The sequence below is a fragment of the Mesoplodon densirostris genome, chromosome 18, assembly GCF_025265405.1.
Source record: "Mesoplodon densirostris isolate mMesDen1 chromosome 18, mMesDen1 primary haplotype, whole genome shotgun sequence".
Classification (NCBI taxonomy): Eukaryota; Metazoa; Chordata; class Mammalia; order Artiodactyla; family Ziphiidae; genus Mesoplodon; species Mesoplodon densirostris.
In genome coordinates, this window is record NC_082678.1 from 41,081,788 (window position 1) to 41,107,880 (window position 26,093).

Genomic DNA, 26,093 nt, shown 5'->3' on the forward strand with positions numbered 1-26,093 from the left:
TATCACAACCCAAGGCATCTTACTTCCTTGTCCTTAAGTATGCTGTTCCCTCTGCTAGAAAGATTTCTCCCCACTCTTGGACTAGGTTATCAACATGCTCTAAGATTCAGCTCAAGTGCCCCTCCACCAGGAAGTCTTCCCTGAGAAGCCAGTCCAGGTTTCATGCCTCTCCTAGTTTCTCCCCCATAACACAGGCAGACCTCTGCTATGCCACTTCCTTGCACTACCATCGCTTTCCTAGTCACCTTCAAGTGCCTGGGGTCAAGAATTGTGTCCCGTTCTCTAAGCTTATTATCTAGTACAATATATGGAACACGGTTTGTTACATGAATAAAAGTATGAAATAGTTGACAGAATGTAAAACTCTCAAAAATATGTTGTGAAAAGAAGGTGAATGTGGATCATGAGGGAGAAGAAAAGAAAAAGAAGAAAAGCAAAGCAGAAAAGAAAGTAGGCAGGAAAGTTCTATGTACTGTTTTCAACATAATAATTGGAGGAATTAACATTTCAGTCCTGGTTCAGACTGTTAAGGAAATACAGCTTAAGAAATGCCTTTTGAAACGCATTTTTGAAAATCCTTAAAGATAAGAATCAGTAGAGCTTAAAACGAAATACGTCTTTCAAAACGCTAAATCCACTTGTCAAGCCAGAAAGCAAAGAAAACATAAAAAGGTGGAAAGCATAGAAAAAGATGACAGAACAAAGATCAAACACAGGAGTTGTATCAATAAAAGCAAATGGATCAAGCTTTTCTATTAAAAGACAAAACCAATGGGGTCAAAACCCCAAACCTGAGTATGTACTGTCTACAATTTACACACCTAAAATAAAATGATCCAAACAGACTAAGATAAAAGCATGGGAAAAGACATGGCTGAAATATTAAAAAGGAAAAATACGGAAAATGGAAGTTACCATATTAATAGAAGACAAAGTAAAAAAATCGAAGGTAAAAGATATTATATGAGACAAAGTTTTTTGTTTTACTTTTTAATTAATTTAATGTTTTAATCAAAAAAAGTTAAACATGGGCACAACCTAAAGTTTTTTTTACTTCTAAAAGGACATAACAAATATGTCAGGTCCTTATCCCTCATCCTCATCCAACATTCTAAAGGCAACATTTTTCAGTTCTTTTGGCTGTTTCTTACATGTAAGAAACATGTTAAAATTAATGGACATAAACAGACCTCAGCTGATCAATGATATTAGCTTCTTATATTGCCAGCAAAGGATTTTTTTATATCCATTTTACTCTGCTCTCATTCTTCTGTTGTAGTTATATCACAATTTGGAGGTTTGTCCGTATCCACTATTGTATCAGTTAGGAATGTGCTTGGCTGCAAGTAACAGAAAACACACCTAGCAATGGCTTTCAGGCAGTCAAAAACTGATGTGGTGGTTTTAAGATGTCCTTAGGGACCCAGGCTTTTTTTATTTTTCTGTTCTCCCGTTTTAGGCTCATAGTTTTTGTCCTCATGGTCACAAGACAGCTGCTACACCTCCAATATTGCACCCATGTTTCAGGGAAGGAAAAAAAAAGGAAGGAAGAAAGGAAGCCAGAGGAGAAAGAAAAAGAAAAAGTTCCCTAGGAACACTTAGCTCATGTCTCATTAGCAGGCTCTGTGTCACACACCTCCAACTGCAAGGTAATCTAACATTGCAAGAATTTTTAGATAGGCACATTGCTGCCTGAACAAAATTGAAGTTTGGAATCAAGGAAGAAAGGAGTGTAGACACTGGCAAGGTAACCAACAGTGTGTGTCACAGGTGTTTTTATTATTATCTCTATGTAAATAGTGCTAACTGCTTAACCAGGAATTGTAAGTATTTTCTTTCTTGTACATCTTTTTGTTTTGCCTGGAGTCAGAGCTTGCCTCATTATTTTTCATTTGCTTAAGGTTTTTTTTTCCCCTTGAACCTGTGGCTAACTTTTCCCATAAATACCAAAAGCTCTGTAAGATATCTCTCAACATTATCTTCATGTGCTTAAATCCGTCAGATAATCTATCATTTCGAACCTTTTTCAGGAGACATCACTACTTGAGCCCTCCATTCTTCTGCTCCATCTCTAGGTTTGAAGCCACACTGTCAGCTGGGACATCCCTCCATCCCCTTTCCCCACTTTTCTGAGTCTTCGGTCTTTCATTTTCTTGAATTACCATCTAATTTTGTTGGAGTATACCCTTTAGTTGCTTTCTGGAAGGAAAAAAAGAGAAAAAGACATATGCTAGTTTATATATATATTTTTTTAGACTTTTGCATTCCTACCCTAACACTTAATTGCAAATCTTGCCAGTCAAGAATTCTAGGTTGGAATTCGTTTCTCTCCAATTTTTAAAGTCTTTGCTGCATTGCTCTTTTGAAGTCCAGTGCCATTCCAATTACTGATTTTTGCTTGTGCCCTGTTTCCCACCCCACCTTTCATGTTTTTAGGTTCTTCTCTTTTTTTTTTTTTTTTTTTTTTGCGGTACACGGGCCTCTCACTGTTGTGGCCTCTCCCGTTGTGGAGCACAGGCTCCGGACGTGCAGGCTCAGCAGCCATGGCTCACAGGCCCAGCTGCTCCACGGCATGTGGGATCTTCCCGGACAGGGGCACGAACCCATGTCCCCTGCATTGGCAGGCGGACTCTCAACCACTGCACCACCAGGGAAGCCCTAGGTTCTTCTCTTTATCTCAGTATTCTGAAATTTCACTATTGTGTGTATTGATGTATTTTATCATCCACTGTGCTGAGCATCCGGTAGGAAGTAATCTGGAACTGTTTATTCTTCAGTTCTGGGATGGTTAGTTTTATTGTTCCTTTAATAATATCTTCCCCTACACTTTCTTGATTTTTGCTTTCAGAAACTGTGACAAAATTAGGAATTGGATTCTTTCCTTTTGTCTATTTCTTTATAATTTTAATCTAATTTCTTGAAGAATTTTCTACTTTGTTTTCCAAACTCTACTGAACTTTTCATCATGGTTTTCACATTTTTAATTTCCAAAGGCTGCTTCCTCTTCACTGATCACTGCTCCCTGTCCCCTTTATAAACAGGTTTGTTTCATAGATGCACAATATTTTACTATTTCTGAGGATACTAATTACAGTTTCTTTAAAGTTTAAAGAAATTAAACTTTAAAACTCTCTGCATTATTTTCACTTCTGCTAATTTTGTTTTGATTCCTTTCTTTTGTATCAGGAGCCTTCTTTGGAGGTCTCATGATTCTCTGCTGTTCATATTTAAGAGTGAAGCGCTGAATAAGTAATTGAAAACTACATCCATGGAAGTTATTGATTTCACTGTATGGTAAACAGGTGGCCACCTAGCTTCTCCTTTGGGAATCGAATGTCAATGTGGGTAGGTCTTTTCTTTGGCTGTGTGTAGAAGGATTTGGTTTCTCCAGCCTCCCTCCCAGCATTCTGTGGCTGATAAGAAATGTTCTCATCATTCTATGAACAGGCTTTGAAACCTTATTCCCCTATGTTCGGACCTCCATCTCACCTGGCCTACTCTATGGTCAATGTATCTGAGTTTAAAGGCTCTCAGGTGCAATTTTTGAAAAAGTATTTTTCTCTTGCTTTATATTGGGGATAATTGCTGACTATATAGGATAGTGGTAGGCAGGGTAGGGGACATTGGATCTAATTGCTTCTTGTAAAGACTTTCAAATAACCCTCTGGTTGTCAACACTACCTCACCCCTGGTTTCTTTGGTATTTGCCATCTCTAATTCCGAAGGTTTTCCACCTCTCAGCCAGGCAATACTTCCTGCTTCTCACCAGTTTCCCCTCTGCCATAAGCGGGATAAACCTTTCTCTCATTGCTAAGCCATTTACAAGTCATCCATTCATGCTCCCTTTTCATGTAACAATATTGTTTGGGGTTGTACAAGTCTTCTGCTTTCATCAAAGATGGAATTTGGGTTTCAGTTTCTCCTTGTTGCTTGTAATGATTTTGAAAAGAAATGAAAATCAAGCCACCTTTTCTCTATGATTTTAAAACTGGAAGCCTTATTTTGTTTTGACAAAAGTTACAACTCACAGAGAATGTGTCACTGATAACAAACTTTTATCTGGGCAATAATGCTGCATCAAAATACATAAAAACAAAATATTGGCTACTCATGGAGAAATTGACAGAATTAGAATGGTGGTGAGGAAGTTATTATACTTCTTTAAATCTTCGACAGATCAATAGGCAAAAATATGGAGGTTGAAGATCTGAATAATATAATTAATTCAGTTGATTTAAAAGATATGTTTCACAAAAGATCCCGAATAGCCAAAGCAATCTTGAGAAAGAAAAATAGAGCTGGAGGAATCAGGCTCCCACACTTCAGACTATACTACAAAGCTAAAGTAATCAAGACAGTATGGTACTGGCACAAAAACAGAAATATAGATCAATGGAACAGGGTAGAAAGCCCAGAGATAAACCCACACACATATGGTCACCTTATCTTTGATAAAGGAGGCAAGAATATACAATGGAGAAAAGACAGCCTCTTCAATAAGTGGTGCTGGGAAAACTGGACAGCTACATGTAAAAGAATGAAATTAGAACACTCCCTAACACCATACACAAAAATAAACTCAAAATGGATGAAAGACCTAAAGGTAAGGCTAGACACTATAACACTCTTAGAGGAAAACATAGGCAGAACACTCTATGACATAAATCACAGCAAGATCCTTTTGGACCCACCTCCTAGAGAAATGGAAATAAAAACAAAAATAAACAAGTGGCACCTAATGAAACTTAAAAGCTTTTGCATAGCAAAGGAAACCATAAACAAGACAAAAAGACAACCCTCAGAATGGGAGAAAATATTTGCAAGTGAAGCAACTGACAAAGGATTAACCTCCAAAATTTACAAGCAGCTCATGCAACTCAATATCAGAAAAACAAACAACCCAATCCAAAAATGGGCTGAAGACCTAAACAGAGATTTCTCCAAAGAAGATATACAGATTGCCAACAAACACATGAAAGAATGCTCAACATCACTAATACTTAGAGAAATGCAAATCAAAACTACAATGAGGTATCACCTCACACCAATCAGAATGGCCATCATCAAAAAATCTACAAACAATAAATGCTAGAGAGGGTGTGGAGAAAAGGGAACCCTCCTACACTGTTGGTGGGAATGTAAATTGATACAGCCACTATGGAGAACAGTATGGAGGTTCCTTAAAAAACTAAAAATAGAACTACCATATGACCCAACAATCCCACTACTGGGCATATACCCTGAGAGAACCATAATTCAACAAGAGACATGTACCACAATGTTCATTGCAACACTATTTACAATAGCCAGGACGTGGAAGCAACCTAAGTGTCCATCGACAGATGAATGGATAAAGAAGATGTGGCACATATATACAATGGAATATTACTCAGCCATAAAAAGAAACGAAATTGAGTTATTTGTAGTGAGGTGGATAGACCTAGAGTCTGTCATACAGAGTGAAGTAAGTCAGAAAGAGAAAAACAAATACCGTATGCTAACACGTATATATGGAATCTAAAAAAAAAAAAAAAGGTTCTGAAGAACCTAGGGGCAGGACAGGAATAAAGACGCAGAGGTAGGGAATGGACTTGAGGACATGGGGAGTGGGAAGGGTAAGCTGGGGCGAAGTGAGAGAGTGGCATGGACATATATACACTACCAAATGTAAAATAGATAGCTAGTGGGAAGCAGCCGCATAACCCAGGGAGATCAGCTCGGTGCTTTGTGACCGCCTGGAGGGGTGGGATAGGGAGGGTGGGAGGGAGACGCAAAAGGGAGGGGATATGGGAACATATGTATATGTATAACTGATTAAATTTGTTATAAAGCAAAAAAAAAAATTAAATTAAAAAATTAAAAAAAAAGTAGCCAAAAGAATAATTTCTTGATTAGATTTGGAAATGGTAACATGTATGTAATATATAATACATATATTTATAAAATATATACCTACAGACATATATATTATATATATAAAATGCATACATATATATTATATATGTGTGTTTATATAATGTGCATATGGTATGTATATATATATTAGTCTGTGTTTTAAAAAATTGGGGTATAAATTACACACAGTGCAATTTTAAAATCTTAAACTTGATGAATTATTTTTTGTTGAGGTGTGGTTGATTTGCAATGCTGTGTTAGTTTCTGGTGTATGGCAGGGTGATTCAGTTATACATATACATATATATCTATAATTTTTCAGATTCTTTTCCATTATAGGTTAATGGAAGGTATTGAATATAGTTCCCTGTGCTATACAATAAATAAATAAATAAATAAATAAATAAATAAATGATATGTTTCAAACTCTGTACTTCACAGAGAATAACAAGAAACAAAATACAAACCTCAGTGATGGATCCACGACCATATGAGAATGTGTTTCATGATGAAGCTGGCATTTCAGATCAGTAAATAAGGGGTAGATTATTCAACAAATGGTGTTGGGAAAACTGGCAAATGATCTGGAAATAAAGAGAAAGAGACTAATGACTTTGGTCTTTTAGTTATTGCTGCCAATTCTTGGCAGGCAGTTTGACTACTGGGGCTTTCCCCAAAGAGTCCTCGTTCCCTGGTCTTTTGCACGCCACTATAGGGTACTTTCTAGGCATTCCAAAGAATAATCAGAATTAAGCCATTTGACTTCCTCTGGTGACTTAAATGGCTGTGCTATTTTGAAAGCCAAGAGGTCCTTCATATTTTGCCCCTCATAGGTGATTGCCTGGCATGCATTTGATAGCATGGAACTGCACATTGGATTCTTCCACCATGAGTTTGGAGGGGGCTAGCGCATGGGCTGAGAAGGTTGGGAATCCCACGTTACTGAGCAAAGGTAGCTTTCTATTGTCAAGCCATCATAAAGCCCTCTAATGCTGTCTGAGGACTCTCGTGGGGCTCCTCCAGCTATTCCACTGCCTTCGGAATGCTCCCAGCTTTGAAAAGGTCTTCCAGAGAGCCTGCCTTCTTTCTGCATGCCCTCTCCCCCCGTCCAGAAGGGATGTGCAAAATATTTATCAACTTTCATTGTGTCATTGGCACCATGAATGATAGAATATCCATCAGTCTAGAAACTAGGTGTAATTAACCAGCCAGACCTGTGCATAGTAGGTGAACACCAGCTCTTTCTGTACTAGAGACAGTCCTCCTACAATTCTCCCAGGAGCATTTCCCCCAAACTTCACTTTGTTTGAGGTGTTATAGTCTCTCTTAATGTTTTCCTCCTTTATCCCTTTGAATGTATTGTATGGTTGTCCTTGCCTTCTCTGACATGTCTGCCTGATAACAATTTTCCCAGTTTGATTTAGTATGCAAGTCTCTTGAGCCAGTACATTTCTGGAGGGGGCAGATGCCTCTGCTGGCAGGATAGAGAGGGGTGTGGCCAGGCACATCTCCAGTGGTTTCCCCATTTTGGAAGCGTCTTTCCCTTGCTTTTCCTAAGCTAGAGCTCTCTGCGAACAGGGTTTTCTCTCTGCCCAGTTACTCAAAATCCTCCCCCATGTGATTATACCATCATCTCTTAACCCTAAGAACCCATCTGGATGTTCTGTGCTCTGATGGCTGAAGAGCAAAGAGGATAAAAGTGAAGGATCCCACAGGAGATTCAGAGCCAAGCCCGGACGTGGCCAGTATTCCTTCTGCCCACACTTCACTGGCCAGAACTCAGTAGCAGGTCCTCTGACCACTGTCAGGAAGGCTGGGAACTATCATTTAACTTATTGACAGAAGGAAGAAGTGGGTTCGTGAGCATCTCATCAGCCTCTGCCTCACTATTTTCTCCATCCTGCGGGATGTGGTACATGTTCTAAATTGGTGACCAATCTGTGATAGTTCTTCTTTCCTTTTTATGTAAAGGGAGCATTTCCATTGGAGTAGCCATGTTCTTCTTTTAGGCTGCTTGTCCTTAAACCTTGATATGCATTGGAATTGCCTGGAGAGGCTTGTTAAAAATGCACATTCCTGGCGCCACCTCCAGGAAATTCCCTTTTTCCATAAAAGTTTGGAAATAATGTCAGCCAGAACATGACAAAAGTTTTCAAAAGTTGCACTGGCCAAAATGTTAATGGTGGTTGTCTTTGGATTATGGGTGATGTTCTTTTTCTTTCTCTTTGTACTTTCTAAGTTGTCTGATATGAACATGTGTTATTTGTATAAATAGGAAGAGGAGAGGCTAATTTGTTAAAGTTAATGGATGGACCTTTCTTGTCAAAGCACTAACGCCCTGCTTGTCCTCTTCTCCGTCTCCTCATCATGTCTCTCAGCAGCAGTTAGTACACAGTACTCTCTCTTTCTAAAAAAAATCTTTAAAACAATTTTAGCAGCTTTATTGAGGTATAATTTGCACTCCATAAAATATGCCCCTTGTGAGTCACCAATTTTTAATACATTTATAAAGCTGTGCAACCATAACCTAATTCAGATGTAGAACATTTCCATCACCTGAAAAGGTTCCTGCCTGCCCATTTGCGATTGACTTGTTTCACTTGGCATAATATCTTCAAGGTTCATCCATGTTGTAGCATGTGTCAGAATTTCCTTCCTTTTTATGGCTGAATAATATTTCATTGTATGTATAGCACATACTTTATCTATTCATCTGTTGGGTGGCTTCCAATTTGAGGTTATTGTGAATAATGCTGCTATGAACATAGGTGTACAAATATCTGAGTCCCTGCTTTCAATTCTTTTGAGTATATACCCAGAAATGAAATTGTTAGATCACCTGGTAATTCTATTTTTATGTTTTTGAGGCACCATTATATTGTTTTCCATCACAGCTACATCATTTTACATTCCCATCAGCAGTGTTCCAACACATCCTCACCAACCCTTGTTATTTTCCATTCTTTTTTCAATAGTAGTCATCCTGATGGACCTGATTTAAAAAACATTATTTTTGACTCCCTCCTTTTTAGAACACTTTTTCACATGGCTTTGAGAGTCCAAATGGCTACATTTCTTACTACCTGCTGGCCATTCTTCTCAGTCTCTTTGGATGTATTCCCCTCTTCCCCCTGACCTAGCACTTTTAGACTTCCTCTATGCTCCATCCTTATACCCTAAAGAATTTTAAAAATCAAAACCCATAAATACTGTATCACTTATATGTGGAATCTAAGAAATACAACAAACTAGTGAATATAATATAAAAGAAGCAGACTCACATGTTTAGAGAACAAACTAGTGGCTACCAGTGGGGAGAGGGAAGGGGGGAGGGGCAACATAGGGGTAGGGAAGTAAGAGGTACAAACTATTAGGTATAAAATAAGCTACGAGGATATATTGCACCACATGGGGAATATAGCCAATGTTTTATAATAACTATAAATGGAGTATAACCTTTAAACGTTGTGCATCATTATATTGTACACCTGGAACTTATGTAATATTGTACAGCAACTATACTTCAATAAAATAAATTAAAACTCATAATTTTAATTATGAACACATCCTGAATTTACTTGACAAACTCTCCAGTCCCAATCTTCACCCCAAATTCTAAATTTGAATATACAGCTACCCAAACAACACTTCTACTTTCATGCCTAATAAGCTGCTGAGAGTTGAAATATCCAAAGCATATTCTTAATTTTTGCCCCAATTCCGTTGGGTACCCCCACAGTAAAGGGCAACATCATTTACCCATTTGCTCAGGACACAGATCTTGGATTATCTTTCACTCAGACCCTCATCCCATTCAACAGAAAATCCTTCTAACCTACTTCAAATACATCCTGAATCCAACCACATCTCACATTCTGCACCACTGGCATCTCAGTGCATGCCATGTTAACATGCCACACAGACCTGTAACATCTTCCTATTGGTGTCCCTGCTACTCCTCTCCTCTCTTCCCCACTACGGGGAGAACTCCCCACACAGAAGCCAGTGCAATCCTCTGAAAACACTGACCAACCACGTTCCTCCTGCTCTCAATCCTCCAATGGCTTCCCTTGACCCAATAGCATCCAAAATCCTTACCATGGCCCTCAAGGCCTACAGGATCTCAGCTCTGGCTGCTTGTCTGGTCTTGTTTTCACCATTCCTGCTCATGGCGTGTGGCCACACTGGCCTCCTTGTCCTTCCTTGAACATATCAAGGCCTTGGCCCCTGCTGTTCCCTTTCCTGGCACGCTGTTTCCCTTGATGTTTGCAGAGCCCCCTCCATCACTTCAATCTGGTCTCTGAACACACTTCATTTCCCCAAAGAGGCTTTTCCTGATTAGCCCTTATAAATAGTCACCCTGTCCCATCCTACACTATCATTTTACTTCTGCTTTATCTTCCATCCCAGCTCTTACATTAACTGACCCAACACTGTATAATTATGTGTCTGTTTTCTCCCAGTCTTATCCCATGACAGCACAGACATTGTCTTTTCTGTTTATTTCTCTATTCCCCAGCACCTAGAATAGTGCTTAGTCCCTGAAGATTTTATATTATCTCTTTAAAAACTAAAGGGAATTCCCTGGTGGTCCAGTGGTTAGGAATCGGCGCTTTCACTGCCATAGCCCGGGTTCAATCCCTGGTTGGGGAACTAAGATCCCGCAAGCCGTGTGGCACAGCCAAATAAATAAATAAATAAATTTTAAAAATAAAGAAAGAAAAAAATTGAGGCTCCCAAGTAAATTTCTCTAGGAACCAGTATTAATAAAAGATTTCCCTCTTTTTGTTTTTTAATGCAGAGCTTTTACTTTCTGGTTACATATTCAATAATAATCATACAAAATGTCAGTCTAAGCCCAGTGTCCTGACATTCTAAACTCCTTTCTCTGTTAATACTTGAAAAATCTCCCTGAGTACATTGCTTTGCTCATTCTTCCCACTTGAAGTCATCAACAGGACAGCCCTGGTTTCTAAGCCTCCAGCTTGATCTGTTCTCAGGCACAGCATCTGTGCCCTGCAGTGGGAGATGGAGAAATCCCAGGAGTGTTGCTAAATCAGGAGACTGGCTTCATTATTATGCATCCCCAGTAAATCCTAAGCATGACTTATGAGACTCCTTTTAGGATGATTAAAAGAAAGAAAGAAACTAATGAGAAGATCACACACTTCATTTGTAGCAAACATTTCAGGCAGTTTTCTTCCAAGATGTTTATAAAAGAAACCCAGGGGAGTGAAATGGGTCTCTACATCTTGATACCCTGAGTCAGAAAATTCAAGAGACCATATATTGACGTCTTAGAGAAGAATGAGGGATGTCCAGTAGAGTTGAAACATAGTAATGAATGGTGTGTGGCGGATGGTAGTGTGTGTGTGTGTGTGTGCATGTGCGTGTTGGGTGGAGAGCTGATGTTGGGGAAAGATGAGAATGAGGGTGGGCGGTGGCCAGGCGGTAAAGCATCTACTAGAATCTTCAATGGCGAACTGTTGAAGGATTTTAAGCAAGGACATGCTTTAATGAAACTTGCATTTGGGGAAGATGCCTCCAGTTGCAGCATGGAGATAGAAGGCCACACCAGAGACATCAAAACCAGTGACAAGGCCATGGTGTTTCAGGGGAGACATAAAGGTAGCAATGAGGACAGAAAGACATATATTAAAGTGGTAGAAATGACTTCATATCCTGGAATTCAAAGGTGCAGAAAGACATTTGAAAGGATTCCAACCTCCGAAGAGTAGCACATTGTCCTCCCTTGGAGAGATACGCAGAAGATGGAGAAATTACAGCTTTATTTATTTATTTTTTGACTGGTTAGCTAGTGAAATTACATCTTTGTTTCAAGATTTTTTAAACCATTTTTATCGGAGTATGGTTGCTTTACAGTGTTGTGTTAGTTTCTACTGTACAGCAACGTGAATCGGCTATAGGTACACATATATCCCCTCCTTTTTGGATTTCCTTCTCAGTTAGGTCACCACAGACCACTGAGTAGAGTTCCCTGTGCTATACCATAGGTTCTCATTAGTTATCTACTTTATACACAGTAGTGTATATGTGTCAATCCCAATCTCACCATTCCTCCCACCACCACCCCTTCCCCCCTTGGTGTCCATATGCTTGTTCTCTACGTCTGTGTCTCTATTTCTGCTTTGCAAATAAGATCATCTGTACCATTCTTCTAGATTCCACATATATGCGTTAATATACAATATGTATTTTCTCTTTCTGGCTTACGAGAATTATAGCTTTAGATGTTTAGTTACCTCTGCAAACTCTAAGAACTTTCTCAGGGCACTAAGGTCTACTCTCTGCAGATAAGATGAGCAGAGAATAGGTTCTCCTTAGGTTCTGACGATATGGACAGGCCTGTGTGGCCCCCTCAGGACCATGACCTATTAAAAGAGCTTTCCAGCAGGAGACAGAAAGTGTTTTCCAAACCTACTCAGTAAACCTTGACCTCAACCGTAGCAATGAGGGCAGTAAGCCAGGGATAGATGGATGCCAGGAGAATCCTTTAGCATCCGGCCAAGCAAAGCAGTGGACCAACTCTGAGATGACAAAACGTTAGATGCAGACAGGTCGCTGTGCTATCAGAAGCCTGGCTGCAAGCCCACCATGGCACCTCCTCCACAAGCATCACACAAGCCCATTCTTCTCCAGGGCCAGACCTGGGACCTTGCATGGATCTCCGTCTGAGCTGCGATTTCCTGCCAACCAATCTTTCCTAGCATGTGTCTGCTGGAATAATCTGTCCCAAACTCACATGCTGGAGGCTACTGCGTTGTTTTGTTTTTAAGAGCAGAACTTCATACCAGACAGCAGCCCTATGCGATTATTCTCCATCTGCCGACTCTTCTCCACCAACCTCCAACAGATTCTTCTCCACCTTTCTCTGCTCTGCTCTGTGTCCCATATCGCCCAAGGCTCTCTTTCCATATGGTTTCTGATTGGGTTCAACTGATAGGTAATTTGGGCAAGAGGTTGGAAACTGCAGGAAAGGGAGGTGAGGATACGTCTTTCCTTCATCCTCCCATCTCGGGCACTTCAACTTCGGCTTCCCTCCATGACTGCAGCCCCCCAGGTGGTCCCTCCTCTACTGTTCCAACTCCTATGGGCTCTGCGAACAAACTTCCTCCCCATGTTGGCTTCAGCCCCCGGGATGGCCATGGCTTCTCTCTGCTGCTGGTGTCTGGGTAACTCCTCATCCCTTTTTGTCTCCCAAACCCAGGCTAGCTCTCTGGGAGTGGTCTCTTCATGTATTTCTCTTCATCTGAACCATCTGCAGTGAATTCGGTTTCCTGCAGAGACTCTGACGAGTACAGCTGCAGTGAATCATGCTTGTCACCCGCATAGTCCGTGCTGCTTCCCGTCCTATTGAACTTGGGCAGCGTGGAAACTACGGGTTAGCACTCCAACTCATGTTGGGATCCACGTGCTTTCTTCTGGGCATCCACCTATAAAGGTTGGTCCTAAGCCCTTAAAAATACACACATGCATACTTGGCGATTCCTCGGCGGATTTGCATCGTTTCTTGGCTAAAAGGACTGGCCGCAGAGTGGTCTTCATAATTTCCCTTTTGAATCTGAGATGGACTCCCCAGTCCCCTCTCAAGCCACATCTTTATTTTCTCTACCACGTGTCGAAAAGTTTAACATTATTGGCGATGATGCAGTTCTGGTCTCTTCTAGGGTGAAGATTTAGTCTGAGATGAACTGGGAGGTTGCACCCTAACCTGAGCTATTCAGAAAAGTGTCCCCAAATGGAACTCAGATCCCAACTGGGAACGCCCTGCCTGAGCAACTGACCGAGGTGTCTGTCTTGCTTGTGTTAACGGGTATAGAAATCAGACCCTAACCAGTTTCCACAAGAAATGTCATCAGCCCTAACATGCCATGACTCTTACAGACTTAACTAAAGTTTCGGGGAGTCACAGAAAGCAGTAGCATCCCATTGTGCCCACATTCTGCCTCTCATTCATCTTCTTTCTTCTGCGTAGCTTCTTCCTCCCGATTTCTCCCCAGAGGCTCACGATTGCCCTTCCTAAAGCAGAGTAACTTCCCTCTGCTGAAGATTTAGCTCTTGTCTTAGATCGGGTTTCCTGGATGGAGACTCTGGGACAGAGAGTTGTATGCAGGCTTTTTAGGGAGTAGCCTTGGGAGGCACAAAAGAGTGAGAAAAGAAGGAGGCAGTGGGCAGGAGGAGATCGAAAGAAAGAAAAGGGGCTAAATTCCTCTCTGACAAGGAGCCAGTAGTAACGGTTGCATGATTCAAGTTGAAACGTCAGGAAATCCAGGTTTTAAGTGATTCTCAAAAGATTTAGAAGTGGCTACCGGTAGAAAGGAAATAGACAGTATGGCTTCCACATGAGGCGAAGGACAGCAAATTAAAGACAACACAGATGCTCTCTAAAGATCACCTTGTTCAAACTGCAGTGCGCATGCAAATCACCTGGGATTTTTTTTTTTTTTTTTTTTTTTTTTTGCGGTCTGTGGGCCTCTCACCGCCGTGGCCTCTCCCGTTGCGGGGCACGGGCTCTGGATCGCAGGCTCAGCAGCCATGGCTCACGGGCCCAGCCGCTCCGCGGCATATGGGATCCTCCTGGACCGGGGCACGAACCCGTGTCCTCTGCATCAGCAGGCGGACTCTCAGCCACTGTGCCACCAGGGAAGCCCCCCACCTGGGATCTTTTTAAATGCAGATTCTGACTCAGTAAGTCTGGGGCAGGGCCTGAGACTCTGCATTTCTAACTAACTTCAGGCGATGCTGCTGTGGCTGACCTGCAGCCACACTTGTGGGAAGACACTGATGACGACAGTGAGATCACATACCCGCAATCTCTGCAAACCCTGCTCGATGCACTAGACTTCTCTGAGTCTCCAGACGCACTCCGCACTTTCCTACCTCTACGCCTTGGGTCACACTGGGTCTCCTATTGGGAATGACTTTCTGGGCACCGCCTCCACTGTCAGAATTCTACCAAGTGACCCAGGGCAAGGTCTGTTCAATTCATACTTGCCCATAAAGCCTCCCTGATCCCCTAAGCTAACTGATTGCTTCTTTCACTAGATCCTTGCCTTACGGATCTGCCCACATTCTACCACATCTCAAGCTGTCTGTGCACAAATCTGTCCTAGTTTGCCCAGGAATGTAAGGATCTCAAGGTAGGAGTTCTGTAATCTTCAACACTGTTCACTCATAACACCAAATACAGGGCTTCATTAACATGTAATGTTCTACATCGTTAGTTGAATTAAGTTAATTGAGAAAGACTCAAGGCATTGGCGAGAAGTATATGGAAGCAGGAAAAACTTGAAGTGCCTTCTCCAGTGATAAGTTTTTTGGCTACTTGATCTATTATTGCCCCTGAGGTCTCTCAGGAGAATTGGCTAATTAAGGTGGTAAATCTACACCCAACTGATAAAAGCACAGTTTGACCTGTGTGCCAAGCAGTCCCTGAACCCGCCAATATGCAGAATGTCAGGGGGGTGGTGGGTGGGGGGAGGAGCATTCTGCTGACTGACTGATTTCCCCATCTTGAACCCATTTGTTTGGCTTGATTATATATATACACAATAAATATCCGTCCACAAAGAATCAATTTCCTTAAAATGTATGAGTTATTTCTTCTATTCCCTTACTAACACATTTTCATTTTTCTCTGTCCTCAGTTTCTGGGGCAAATCTAAGCCTATATTTAAAAAGAGCTGAAAAATGAAAACATATAGCCCAAGATATGAAAGTCATTCAAATGAATCCAGAGTTTACTTTAATTACATTTAATCAGACCACTTGGGGACGGGTGCTATTACATCAACTGATGACAGAGGAAAAGGCTATTCAACCTCTATTTTGTTCTTTTCTCTTATCCATTAGGGAAATTATCTTCAAATCAGGAAGGCTAGATGAACCATGAGTATGAGATGGCTAAAGCCCCCAATAGGAAGAAAGCTACCTAGAGGACTCCTCATCAGACTCAATGAATCCAAGGGACACGCACCTTAGAAACTGCAGCCTCGAAATCAAAGGCATGTGCAGATGTTACTGAGGAATCAATACTTTCTCTGAAAAATTATGACAGATGAGGTAGGTGACAGAATGCCGAGAATGTGTAAACACTGACCTGGTTTTTTTTTTTTGGAAATGGGAGAAACTGAAATCTTTAAAATAGACATCTGCTCCCCAACAAAATCCCATAATGGATTATTTACATGAAATTCATTCCTTACATTACAATTATTTGTGAGCTGCGGTTAAAGAAATGGAATATAATTGAGAATCAGAATAGGATCCCTTTAGAATTAGGCAAAACAAACCTCCTTTTCCTTTGAGTAGAATCCCTGGTCTGGAAAATCAAGGAACTAAAAGATCAAATATCTGTTATCTCAGGAAAAGATGTAGCATAGATTTGATTATATTTCGGGGGCTGATAAACTCAACCAAATGCACTGCTGGTCAAGGAGCAATGTCAAAATGTCTCCAGAAACATATCACGGGGCTCTGTCTTTTACCCATTTCTGTTGAGCACATATCAAATGGTGAATTTTCGAAGGCATGTTGTAAGGTGGCCTCCCACTGCCCACTCCTGGCCTTTGCTTTTATAACTTCAAGTCATCCTTTAGTTCTTGCTTAAATATTAACTCTCTGACTGTGAGCCTCCCCATGATTGCTTAAGCCCCCCATTCATATGCTTTCATTGCATTATGCAATGTCTAGAACCTCCGGGTTTTGCAAAACCTTCTCAAGGTTCCGTTTCTTTATCAAATACCTTTCATCACTTCTTCAGGTTCTTTTTGCTTAGGACCGGTGGGTTTATCAGGATGATGGACTGGCAGGGCTAACACTGACGAAGTCCTGGGTGAATTGGGGTGAGTTTGTCACTCTAACCTGAGGAATCCTTGCCTCTTCATTTGCTTTTTTAAAAAACCAGTAAAGGTTAATAAGTCTGCAAAAATTGAAGTTTATTATTTTGTGAGTTCCTTAAATAGCTTTGTTAGGGGAAAAGAAAAAAAAGCCGTTTGCTTTATTCACCATAGGTTTCAAAACAACTCTAGAGCGCTATTACCATTCCCCAGTCCAAAATTGACCTGGGATATACAAAATTTAAGGCATTAAGCTTTATTATCAATTTAATAGCTCTTCCTCTACAGTTAGTTTTTGCTAAAACAGCCCTGATTTTCTTAGTGTTGTAATATACCAAGCCCAGGCAAATCATGGATCAAGTCTGCTTGGAAGGTTTTGTAAAAGTTATTCCTTTGTTGATAAAAGAAGTGAACCATTGGAGGAAAGGTTTTGTTTGTTTTTCTCCCACCCTGGCTTTCTCCATTTCTCCCAGCCTCTGCCTCCTTCCTTTAAAGCAGTCTTGCTGCTTGTAGCTGCATCAACCATCTCTCAACCATAAGAACAACAAGCCACATACTGGGGTTGGCAGAACAGAAAGATGGAAAGAGCCTGGGCCTTGTCAGGATGGTTGAGCAGCTGAGCCAGCCCTGGGTTTCCCACCTGCAGACTCTGTGCTCTGTGAGATAACCAAGTGTTTTTAGGCATCAGCCTCTGTAAACCAGGCATCCTGTTACTTGCAGCCAAAACTACTCCTAGTTTACAAAGCCCCCTTAACCTTACTTCTAGACCCATGCCTCAAGTAACTGCAGTGCAGAATCTGACCTCACCAGATCTAAAAGCTTGACTCGGTCCTTCCTCAAGGCTGTTTGTTGTTTGTTTTCTTTTGTCAATAATAAGGCTATTTCAAATTCTATATTTGACCTATGCATTTGTTAAGATATTTGCTGTACAAATGGCACACACTTATCATATTGGGAAGAAATCACTCCATAGTGATACCAGGGAAGGTATCATCAGACATGCTACTTAATGTAACAATCAGTTCCCAACAAATAATCAGTTCTTCCATGGAATAACTGGAATCCATAATGTTTAAATGTATGAAATGAAATCACAGATCCAGCCATAACAAATGTGTATTGGCAGGGGAATGTACATGTAAAGATAAGTTATATCCCACTTTTAAAGAATTAAGTCAGAACAGACCCAAACAAGAAAAAAATACATCATACAAACCAAGTAAACCCCCAAGGCTGACAAAGATAAGGCTTGCCAATTTATACCAACTCTTTGCAAAAAAAGTTCCACAGTTCATTTTTCTGACAGCTGACATAATAAATATTTAAAACTGAATAGGAGGGAGGAGGTCGTTTCCATCTGTGGTCATTACCTGATCCTGCCGATTTCAACTGCCGAGACTAACTCCATGGGGCACATACTTTTTAAATTTTTGATTTAAAAAAAATCATTTATTATAGAATATTTCAAACCCAGAGAAGAGTGCAGAAAATAATATAACATACATCCATGTACTCACTGCTGATATTTGACAAATGTTAACATTTTGCCATTTACTTTGGGTGTTTTAAAAATAAAACTTTACAGAAACTCGAAAGTATCGGTAAGTATCCCACACAATCCTGTCTCCTTATTTTTTTATTATTTTTTAAAAATTTATTTATTTATTTATTCTTGGCTGTGTTGAGTCTTCATTTCTGTGCGAGGGCTTTCTCTAGTTGCAGCGAGCAGGGGCCACTCTTCATCGCGGTGCGCGGGCCTCTCACTGTCGTGGCCTCTCTTGTTGCGGAGCACAGGCTCCAGACGCGCAGGCTCAGTAGCTGTGGCTCACGGGCCCAGTTGCTCCACGGCATGTGGGATCTTCCCAGGCCAGGGCTCGAACCCGTGTCCCCTGCATTGGCAGGTGGATTCTCAACTGCTGTGCCACCAGGGAAGCCCCCTCTCTCCTTACTTTTTTGATTTGTTTTTCATGCTGCCTGTCTTTGCACAATGAAACCACCTGCACATCTTATATTGAGGAAGCTGCCATAGAGAAGTCTGTCTTCAAAACACACTTCGGTTAATAGAGTTAAGCAGAGATGTTGCTTGGCCTATGTGACATCCTTGGTTCCCTTCTAATTAATGCCTGATAATCCACATTTTGCATAACTACCCAAACCATTAAGACCACATCTTTCTTCCTTGGTCTCAGCAACCTTCCAATAGACTGTGGATCAGGCAAGTTTTAAGTGACTTATCAGATTCCTGGTAACAGTGCCTGAGGCAACCCTCAAGGCCACTTAAGATTCGGGGTGTGTGTGCCAGTGTGTGTGCTGGGAGGTGGGGTTCCTAAACAAGCAGTTCTCCAACGCCTGTTCTGTGTTCTGCAATTCAGCCCAGTTCTGACACTGTCTACCTGGAGATGGTGTCAGATCCCACAGTTCAGCCCTACCTGAACTGTAACCTGCCAAGGGCATTAGAGCTGAACCCCGCCTCTCCCACGGCCCCCCGCTTTCGGGAATATTTATTACAGGCCTGTTTTATGCCTGGAGCTCTGCTGGTTGTACAGGGTCCTCTGAAGGACACCTGGAGACTTTCAGGTATAATTCGGGGACTTTGGGGGTCTTTAAAAAATTATTTTTTCTCTTTGATCTGATACCACTCTTGGTGGATCAATGAGGGATCGTTTGGAGAAGCACCACCACTAATACACTAGTATAGACAGATGATAGGTAGATAGACAGACAGAATACAGAAGATAGATAGCTTTCTCTCTGTATAACTCCATAACTCTCTCTGTGGTCTGTCTGTCTGTCTGTCTCTATAGATATACCAACACCAGAGGCATGGTATGAATCTGGTCAAATACAAGCATGAGCTGGGCCCACAAGGATGAAGAGAAACCCAGAGCAGTTCTTGTGGCCTCTGAGCTGGGAGGGGTGGGTGTCTGCAGAAGCCGGACACAGATCAGGGGGCTGAGCACCCACCCTTGGCCCAGGAGCTGGAGACGCTGCCGGAGGGGCCAGGGAGGGAGGAGCAGCTGTGGCTGTGGCCTCCCGCGGATGAGGTGAGAGGGCAGAGCAGGGACAGCAGGTGGGAGCCTCCACGTGGCTGCCATTCCTCCTCCGCCCTGTGTGGGCTCTGTGAGCCCATCCTCAGAAACACCCGGGAAAAGGAGTTCTGGGGAATACCGTGCAGCCTCACCAAGCTGCCACGTCCCCGAGCCTCCAGGCTTGGTGAGCTACAGGGACGTACCTCTGTGACAGAGAACGGGAAGACCTGATTTTTGCAGGTAGAGGATGTTCTAGTCAGATAATTGGCCCTTCTAGCTCATGTCTTTTTTCAAAAACGAAGGGCTACAGACTCCAATTAAAATTAACTAACATTTCGTGAGTGCTTGTTATGTGCCAGGCACTGGGCTGAGCATCTCCTACGTAACAGCCTCCTCGCTGGCCTCCCTGCCTCCACTCTCGGGCCTCTACAACCCATCCTCCACACAGTGGTTTTAAAACATCAATCGGATCATGTAACTCCACTGCTGAAATCCTCCGATGGCCTCCCTTTACGCCTGAAACAAAGTCCAGGCCATTTCCCCTGGTGCCAGGAGCTCTGGCCCTGTCTCCTTCTGCAACCCCATCTCTTTCCGTAGAAACCCCCTCCATCCAGCCTCACCGGGTTCTCCCTGTGTCTCAGAACACGAGGCTCACTGCTAATGTTTCATTTGCTTAGATGGTTCTTCCCTGTTACCTTTCTTTTCATCTTTCAGATCCCTTTAAGAATAGGCTCTTGGCCTCTTGCCTTCCAAGATGGCCCACACTCTGTCTATGGAGTGTGTATCTCCCTGAATAAACCTTCTTTCACTTTACTATGTCTTGCTCTTGAATTCTTGCCTGCACAAAGCCAAGAACCCACACTTGGCGGCCATCCCAGGGACTCAGACATGACTTGGGATGTGACCATCCTCTCGCATCCCACTCTCTTTCCTGCAACATCTTTTCTGGCACCCAATGCGGGGCCTCAAAGGCCATAATCACAATCTGCCTACTGGGCTATGGCTCCCCTCTGAAGGGTGGCTGGGACTTATCCTGAACCATGTAGATTCAAGTAGCCCGTTAAGTGGCAGCTGACGTTGCCTGCAGGATCTGGCAGAGACCAGTTCTCTGGCCGTGAAGAAGCGCACTGAGGCCAAGGCTTTTCCCCCTCAGTCTTTCTCATTCTCCTATTGCTCTATCTCTTTGGACTTGAAAAGATCCACCCAGATGACCACCAAACATCCAAATTAAGACTGCGCAGCAAGTAACTGACAACTTGTTTGGGTCTAAAGAACTCCTGCCAGGGGGCTTACCTGGTGGCGCAGTGGTTGAGAATCTGCCTGCCAATGCAGGGGACACAGGTTCGAGCCCTGGTCTGGGAGGATCCCACATGCCATGGAGCAACTAGGCCCGTGAGCCACAACTACTGAGCTTGTGCATCTGGAGCCTGTGCTCCGCAACAGGAGAGGCCGCGATAGTGAGAGGCCCGCGCACTGCGATGAAGAGTGGCCCCCGCTTGCCGCAACTAGAGAAAGCCCTCACAGAGAAATGAAGACCCAGCACAGCCAAAAAAAAAGAATAGGCTCTTTTTCAAGAGGAATTCCCTGATCAACATAGAAAGGGCACACATCCCTCTTACTGTAGCCCCATCACTTGCTTTCTTTTCCTGAACAGAAGTGTCGCTGTCTGAAATGACATCACTCATTTCCTTGTCCTAAGTCTCCAACCCCACTAGAAGGTAAGCTTCAGAAGGACAGAAACTTAATTGCCATTCCTTCTTATGGGACAGGAACACTGCCCACCACCGACTGTGTCTGAATAAATATTTGTTGAATCCGTGATAAGTCTTCACAACAATACTAGAAGGTGGCAGTTTTTTGCCCTCAGTTTTACAAAGATCTGAGGAATCAGACAGATGAAGTCATTTTCTCAAGATAATCGGCTGTAAAGCCGCGGAGCTGGAGTCTGAACCCCTTCCTGTCTCTTGCCTCTCTCTCAGCCATTCTAAGATGAAAAGCTATTCTGAACAACAGCTCAAGTTATTCAACTATTCTAAAGTTATCAGTTGTGTAGATATTCCCTAACTTTTTAATGGTTCAAAATAACTATTTCTTCTAAGAGACTTTGTTGGTCTTTTATAACCCCACCCCAACCAATACACACGCTAAACACCATTGCTCAAAGTTAGATGTTCTGGGGATGTTTTGTTGAGAGTTACTTTAGCAAAGGAGGGTGTCTGATTTGTCCTTCCTTAAATATCCTTGATTCAACTCCATCTTTGACTTTGTTTCTCTTTCTTTTTGTATTCTGTTTTGAATGTATTCTATCTTGTATTTCAGGCTACCTTCAATCTTTCTTTATAAGGTGAGCATACAGAACATAAATAGTTAAATGTGTATTCCTGAGGGATGTACTCAAGCTATATTATTCTGAGTAGCACTAACATTCAATGTAAGTAAAATAATGAGATAAAATTTGAGTTTCAGCATTAAGAAGTCAGAGGGTTAGCCATTAAAAGTGATGATCACAAAAGACTAACACTGCAAAGATGCTTACAGTATGAGGTGAGGAGAAAAGATGGGTGCAAAGTTTTACATTCAGTACTGGTCAGGACAATTCTCCAAAGAAGACTGGAAGGAAATTAAAAATGTATTCTATTTTGTACAAATCTGAAGTATGCAGATTTGAAATGGTGTGATATACAAATATAATATCTCACTTTACAAAATCAAACTTCATGATTACTCCATTTTAAACTATTATGGAAAATCTAAAACATACACAACACAAACAGAATAAGGTAACAAACCCCCATTCACCCACCACCCAACTTCAACAACCGACTTCTGCCAGTCTGTTTCACCCCTGTCTCCACCTATTCTCCGCTCTTCTTGAGCATTTATTCGTTCAATTTACGTATGTTGAAATGCATAATGTATGATTTTGACATCCATGTAAGCCATTCCTATGATTCCAGAAATTCCCCTAGCATCCCCTTCTAGTTAATCTTACCCCAGCAGAGGAAACCACTGTTTTGAAGTTTTTCACAATAAATTCGTTTTAATTATTCTAGAACTTCATCTAAATAAAATAATAAAAACCACACTTTTTTGTGTCTGACTTCTTTTGCTTCTTTGTTGCCTCTGAAATTAGTTCATCACTCTTTTCTGAAATAGGTTGTGTAAACTTGGTCTTATTTCTTCCTCAAATATTTGACGAAATTCTGCAGTGAAACCACTTGGGATTGAAGTTTTCTCCACGTTGAGGTTTTTCATAACCAGATTAGGTTTTTTTGGTAGATCAGAAGGCTGTTTTGTGTCCATTTTGATAATTTGAGTTTTTCAAGGAACTGGCCATTTCATCTACACTGTCAATTTTGTTGACATAAAGCTATTCACAGCATCCCCTTTTAATCCTTTTGATAATTATACAATCTGTAACAGTAATCCCACTTTTGTTTCTGGTATGATCAATTGTGTTCATTCCCTTTTTTCCTTAATCAGTCTTGTCTGGGGTTTATCAGTTTTGCTAATCTTTTGATCAAAAGAACTAACTTTTGGCTTTGTTGACTGTTTTCCGATTTCATTGTTTTCTGCTCTTATCTCAATTATTCCTTTCTTTCTACTTATTTTCAGTTTATTTTCCAAGCCTTTATATAATTTCTGAAGGTGGACACTTCGACAACTGATTTTAGACCTTTCTTTGTGTCTAATATAAGCATTTACAGCCATAGATTTCCTTCCAGAAAGACCTATGATAAGGGAAAGAGAAAGGAAAGCCAAAGTAGTAAATTCCTTGGGTGAGCAAAAGGGACCGGCACTCAGGACAGCAGTGGAAGGATGCAATTTGGGCTAGTGGTGAAATGCTTTCTTCATTACAAAAGGAGAGGAAAAGGAGAAGGTGGGTAAAAATGAACACTTAACAGATTTGCTGATGGGAAGTTGAGAGCATTTTTGCCTGATGACTTACATTTTCTCCGTAAGCATGAAGGGAGATCACCAACCAAGAGTGGAGAGGAGAGGGTGGGGAAGGTATGAGCAAACAGGAAACTATTGAAATAGTCATCTCAGGGTGTGGAGAAGAGAATATAGCAGTGAAAGGTAACACATGCATTAGGCAGAATGGAGGGCTGCCATGGGGATAACAGCTGTGATTTTTAAAGCAAAGAAGTTAACCCGGATCTGTGATTTTCTACACAAAGCTCAGATGCTCACGTGATGGCATGGAGAAGGCAGGAATGTGGGGTTCCACCGTGGATGGAATTTACCATGTGAGCAAGACAGTGAGATGAGGGGAGAGGTCAAGGGACTGGGAATATTTGCAAAGACGTGATTATTAAACTAATGAACCATGGTTTCGTAGCTGGGCGATTAGAAAAGTGAGGATAAGGTTTGAAAGTCCCCATGAAATCAAAGGATTGTAGCATTGGGGGAAACCAGAGTAAAAGACCCAGAAATGTTGATTAAAGGGTTGAACTCAAAGTTTGAGTTTTGAGGAAGATACGGTTACGGGGGGTGAGAGGGACTAGGTGTGACCAAAGAAGACAGCAGATGATGTAGAGTTAGAAGATATCTTTGGAGGTGATGAATCAAGGGACTGAGAGGCCAGGGTGCTGTTTGGGTCATCGCCAGAGATGTTCCTCTCATCAAGAATGTTGGCAGGAGTAGAGGGGACAGGAAGACTGTAAGACCTGACATCTTCAGTGGGTGATGGGCAGTGACTGGCTAATAGATGGCAGGAATGAGAAGCGAGAGAGAGTAAGAGAGCTGTGTAGCATGAACGTGAAACAAGAAAGAGTTTTTGTAGGAGGGAGAGGAGCAAATGGTCTGCAGGTGGCAATGGCGAATTAGGAGGACACTGAAATTACTTCCTGACCCTGAAGGCCTCAGGCTGTGAAAGAAAACTCAACGCCTGCTAGAGGGGCCTTCAGAGACACCAGGGCTTTCAGAGGGTGTCCAGCATCAGATAAGGAACGTTTCAAGAGAAGACTGAAGTTCGAGGGGAGATAGCTGGTCTTAGAGTGGGTGTTCCAGAGGACACAGCGACAGGATTTAGGCAAAGCACAGGGGGGGAATATCGACCCAGATTTGGAAGTGCAAAAAGCTAGGACAAGACTGGGAAAGGAAGAGGTGTGAGAGATGAGCTGGAAGGGGTGGTTAGGACCACAGCTGTCAGATACGCCCTAGAACGTCTTTTACGGAGCGTGTGTTAGTTTTCCACTGCTGCTATAACCATTTACCACAAACTCAGAGCTTAAACCAACACAATTTATTACCTTATAGTTCTGGAGGTCAGAAGTACAAAATGGGTTTCAATAGACTAAAATCAAGGGGTTAGCAGGACTGAGTTCCTTCTAGAAGCTTTACGAGACAATCCATTTTCATGCCTTTTCCAGCTTCTAGACACGGCTTGCATTCCTTGGCTTGTGTCCTTTTCCTCCATCTTCAAAATCAGCCATCTCTCTTCTTCTGATTCTTCTGCCTCTCTCTTCTCCTTTTAAGGACTCTTGTAATTACACTGGACCCACCTTGATAATCCAGGATAATCTCTTTATTTTAAGGTCATCTGATTAGCAATCTTAAGCCCCCCTGGCCTGGAACATAACATATTCAAAGGGCCCCAGAACTAGGATAAGGACAACTTTTTTTTTTTTTTTTTTTAAGATTTCTCTCTTTTTAAAAAAATTATTTATTTATTTATTTTTGGCTGCATTGGGTCTTCATTGCTGCACGTGGGCTTTCTCTAGTTGTGGCAAGTGGGGGCTACTCTTCATTGCGGCGGCTTCTCTTGTTGTGGAGCACAGGCTCTAGGCACACTGGCTTCAGAAGTTGTGGCTTGAGGGCTCTAGAGCACAAGCTCAGTAGTTGTGGCGCACGGGCTTAGCTGCTCCACAGCATGTGGGGTCTTCCCAGACCAGGGCTTGAACCTGCACTGGCAGGTGGATTCTTAACCACTGCGAGGATGTGGACATCTTTGAGGGCGCATGATCCTGCCTACCACAGTATCTTGTCCGGGATGAAAGGATATGTGTAGCCACTTAAAGGAGCCATGCCAAGCAGAACAAGAAGTGATGGAAGCAGGGGAGGTGAGAGGGAGGCAAATCAACTGCTGTTTGGTTTCCAGGAAGAGAATCACAGTGGCCCAGGAACTGTTCCAAGACCTCAGCATCCAAGGATGGAACCATGCTGTAAAGCACTGGTTCTCAAACTTTACGAGCATCCAAATCATCTGCAGGGCGTGTTAAAACACAGAACCCATCTTGAGCCCCAGCTCCACCACTAATTTACCATAGAACCTGTCTATTCCTTAGTCTCCACATCTGTAAAATGG